Source organism: Myotis davidii, unplaced genomic scaffold (assembly GCF_000327345.1).
Source record: "Myotis davidii unplaced genomic scaffold, ASM32734v1 scaffold108, whole genome shotgun sequence".
Taxonomy (NCBI): Eukaryota; Metazoa; Chordata; class Mammalia; order Chiroptera; family Vespertilionidae; genus Myotis; species Myotis davidii.
In genome coordinates this window covers 852,176-857,396 of record NW_006299260.1, presented here as the reverse complement: position 1 = coordinate 857,396, position 5,221 = coordinate 852,176, and positions in this window count along the sequence as shown.

The window sequence follows — 5,221 nt, the reverse complement described above, 5'->3', positions numbered from 1 at the left end:
GAGAACAGACTTTTTTTTTAGAACAAGTTGCACATACCTTTGCTCACACAAATTCCCAGATCCTCTGACGCATTTGGACAAAACAAGAATTTCACATGCTAATGAAATAAAAGAATTGGGGCCAGGGAGAGATATGCATCAGAATATATGTACCAGTACCTTATTAAGAAGCAAGCTACTAATACACATATACATATACACATATGAGTTCATACACATACTGTGGCATTATATCCATATTTAAGTATATTTATATGGTGTTAATAATGCACAATTCCAACTTAAGCAACATCAACCATGTAAAGTTATAAACTAAAGAGAAAGACTTCTTTAATTACTTTGAATTCTTTACTATCCTGTAATACTTTTTGAGGTTTTAGTTTTTAACACTTTCTATCTTCGATGCAATCTTAAATTTCCCTAGAGAATTCATCTGTAGTCTTAAGATATTCTGCTTTGTTAAAACATAAAAGAACACTATGTAGTCCTGGACGGTGTGGCACAGTTGGTTGAGCACTGTTCCATGCACCAAAAGGTCAATGGTTTGACTCCTGGTCAGGGCCCATACCCTGGTTGCAGACTTGGTCCCCAGTAAAGGGCATGCAGGAGGCAACCTATCGATATTTCTCTCTCTATATATATATATCTATCTCTACCTCCATCCCTGTCTCTATCTCCCCTTACCACTCCCCTTCTCTCTCTAAAAATCAATAAAAACATTTTTTTTAAAAAAACATTATATAATTGTGGCATCATTTACATAACTGGAGTTGCTGGAGCTTGCTTCTAAACAAGGCAAAGCCTTGAGAAAGTCTTTTGAAATGTGCTGCAGACAATATTATCAATGAAAATATTTAAAAACCTGTGCCTACAGTGCCTTCCTGCCAGGAAAGAGATGAATACACTTCTCCTGAGCTAGATAGATTGAGATCTACAAGGCAGTACTTAATGACACCTAAAATTATAACAAGTTACTATATGCATAACTGTTGTCACTAGTCCAAAAGTAATTAAATTTTCCAAGATAATATATATGTTTGCATATATGTATTCATCCTATACAACCTGGGATATTATTGGATAAATAAGGAATAGATAACTTCTGTTTACTTCACGTCTGGACAGTCTCTTTAAACATCTGAGTTTCATTGGTATGTTGGTTTAATAAAAAGTTCAGTGCACGATTTTTTTTCTGTGCTAAGGCAAACTCTTTCAAACAATATTAAGAACACAGACACAAGTAGACAAAACAAAAAGGGGTGTTTGCTAAGCCATGCCAACTCGACTCTTGCCATTCAACTGGCAAATATACAGCAAGGAAGAGCACCTTTCAGCTCACCTGAAGGTATTTTTAATTACACATGAAAGTGCTCTGCATTCTTCATCACTTCACTACTTGCCTAGAGACCTATAAAACCATCAGAGAGTAACATTTTGCAATATTAATGTAGAAAACTAAGGCATGTTACATCAAATCAAACCGAGCTGTTTTGGAAAGGTAAGGTTCCAACCTTTCATATTAAAATGCTCAACCATCCTCTGACTTGCCGTAAAAATGCATATTTGGCAAAATGATGTGGACTTCTGAGATTTATGAGACTGCTCACACCTTTTATGTATGAATAAAAAACATTTATTGTGCTATGTTGATGTTCTTTGCATACATCCAGAAGACAGCGTTGCTCGGTGTTTAAGAACACACAATCTGGGGTTACCATGAGGATAAAGCCTGGTTCTGCACCTCCTCCTGGTGTGGCCTTACACAAACTTCTTACCTCCTCTAAGTCTTCATTTTTAGTAGCTGTTGCTTGTGTAATGGGGATAAGTATAATGTTCCTCCCAAGTTCATTATAAAGAATAAGAAATCCTTTATTAAAAGCTTTTAATGGTGTACCTACCTAACTGTCAGTGCTAAAAAGGAAAGGAGAGAGCTTGAGAGGAGAGAGGAGGACAAAAGAATTTGATTCTAAGTTAGAGTTTGCAGAAAGGACTGCTTGCAAGAGGTGGAACATGAAGAAGCAATGGGCAAACACACAATGACTTTGGCAAGACATGGGCTATCTCAATATCTCATACCTTTATAAAAATTACATGGCTCAACCGTGAAGTTTTAGTTGCTCGACGAATTTTTTTCACTTTATCTTCTTTTTGTTTTTTAATATTTTTTCTGTTAAGTAGCAATCTAGGAGATGCCAATTAATCTTGAGACTGCAAGAGGGTGGGTATAACTTCAAAAGGGAACACACCTAAAGTGATGTTGAATTTTTCCCCTGGCTGGCAAAATCATAACAACATGTGTCTGGCTTTAGTTTCCTACACCTCACTACAGAGCAGTGCCAAAGGAATCCCCAAACATCCAGGTACTGTTTTCCTTTGCTCTGACAGCAGTTGAAATTTTGGGCCCTCCTGTTTCTTCTCAACTGGAAAGGACGTTCACTTCTGCCCAGCTCAGAGTTTATGTCCCTTGCACTAGAATGTGCATTCTACCATTAAATCTAAAGCTGCCTTGACGTGTTGTTATAATACCTTATGGATGTGGAAAGTTTATTGAGATGTAATGTGAAATATGGGGAAAGGTGTGATCTGGATGTCCCTCTGTGTTCTCACAACAAATCACACTTTTTTGGTCTGAGAACTATAGCTAATGTGTTTATTAACTGCTTTTCCTCTTCCTCTTATTCTCCTTTATATGCTGCTAACTTGTATTATGCTATTGTTTATAAATAATTGGGCGTGGGGGTTATTTTGTCTTTAGTCCTTCCCTTACAACTGAATTCTATAGTGGAATAACAACCATGTGCCCGAACATCCCATTTAACAGAAAAAAAAGTGAGCAGGAACATTTTAACTCTTTAAAACAAGTTTTATAATACGTCTGCAGTGCTACAGCAAGTCACCGAACTGGCAACCATCGAGACGGGAAGTCCCATGCTTGGGATTTTACCTAATTATCTCTGATCCTCAGTACAACCTTATAAAGAACATTTTATAATGAGAAAAAATGAGTCTGAGAGATGTAACGTACCCAAAGTCATAGAGAAAGCAAGAAGTGATTTGAGGTTTTGAATTTTGTCTGAGTAAAAACCTTGAGGAATACATTTATTCAATAATATTTTAATGGGCAAACGCTGCACTTTACCAGACAGGTTTGGGGCAGCTATGCTGAGCAAGGCCCTCTCCTGGCACTGGGAACAGACAAGAAAAATGACCTAGACAATCCCTGCACTCATGGAGCTCCCAGTCAGACAAGGAGATAGGAAGACAAGGATATCCGTGCATAAGTGTTCACAGACCCCCCCCTCCCTCTGAGACAAATGGGAAATAAAAGCCTATTTTCCCATTTGACAGTTCTGCCCCCTGCAGTAAGAGAAAGAGAGTCTTGCTGGAAGAGAAGAAAGATCAGTCTATATGACATACATAATTTTCAACAGAAGAGTTTTGGGTATTTTTATTGACTGATCTGAGTGAGAGGAAGAGAGGAGAGAAGCATGCACAGTTTTGTCGTTCCAATTATTTCTGAATTCATGGGTTGCTTCTCGTATGTACCTTGATTGGGGATCCTACCTGCAATTTTGGTGTGAGACTACGCTCCAACTAGCTGAGTTACCTGCCTAGGGCTACAATATATGATTTTTATTATTGTTATCAAACATAGTATTATTATAAAATATAATGTATTACTATATATATAAGATTTATATATATATATATGATAAGTAAACATAAACGAAGTTGGAAAAATCACACTCCCTGATTTCAAACAATGCTACAAAGCTATAATAATCAAACTGCCAAGTACTGGCACAAATGAAAATAGACACATAGATCCATGGAACAGAATAGATCACCCCAAAAATAAACCCTCACTTATATGGTCAGTTCGTCTACAACAAAGGCAGCAAGAATATACGATGGGAAATGACAGTCTCTTAAATAAGTGACACTGGGAAGACTGGACAGATACATCTAAATATTAAAACTGGATCACTTTCACACCATATACAAAAATAAACTCAAAATGGGTTGAGGTCCTGTGAGAAACCTACCCATTCTTGGCGAAGACTAAATATTCGATTACATTAACCCAACATATACTAAAGCAATTCACTGAAAATTAAGGAAAACATGGATGACTGTTCAGGTGCTTTCAACAATTCACTCATAGGCATTTAAAATTCGCTTTATTTCCGACCACAAATAATGTTACTGTTTTATAAATAAACAGTTTAATATTTGTCAAGCTCCTTTTGTCTATTTTATGGCATCTGGTTCAAAAAAAAAAAATCCCAAAGAAGCCAGAGAGCTTAGTCACAGATGTCAGCACAGGCTGGTAGCAGAAATACAGGGCTCTGACTTCAAAGAGTTAGGGAAGGCTTGTCACAATGTAATAAAAAGGATGGATGTTGCAGAAAGGGCCAGAAACTCAGAAGTGAAAAGGTGGAGATAAGTCAACTTCTGCTGGGTGTTTTCAAAGTTCTCTCACTCTTGAGCAACCATCCAGACACCAGATGTGTCCTTCTTTTCTGTGCCCGTGACCCCAAGTTAATTTTATCTCCAACACCCGCCCCCTCTCACCAACAATGCCACTCAGAACTCCCTTTCGGCGAGCTGGAAGAGAAAGACCTTCACCATCTGGAGAGTTTTGTCTATGTGTGGTGTCAGACAGGTACCAGACTTATCAAGGGACCACTCACAAGTTATATACGTGTCTAACCACTGTGCTGAACATCTGAAACAAATATAATACTGAATGTCAACTGTAATTGGAAAATCTTTAAAAACTTAACAATTTAAGGAAAACAATTTGAGGGTTTTGTGAGTTGGTCTGTGCTTTGCAGTAACAGTGTTCTCTTTCCACTTTTGTCCAAGAGCTTAAAAAATGTTATTAAGTGTCTATCTCTAGGTTGGCCTTCTTTGTGGTTTGCCCCTCACAGACAGGTTTTTTCCAGGGAATGGCCCCCAGCAGGTACAGGGTTGCATGGTCCTTGGTGAATACAAGCTCAAACAGAGTCCTCTCTCCCCAGAATCCCTAGAAATTCCTAGAAAAGGATCCTGATTGACCAAGTCTGGGTTTCATTCCCAAACCCCATGGCTGGGGAGGGAGGTGGTGCATGCCTCAATTTGGGCACTGCTAGGAGAGAAGGAACACTTTCTGGAAGAAAAGAGGGAGGCAATCGGTTACCAGAAGAGCAAGGATGCAGGGCTCAAAAAAGCCAATTCT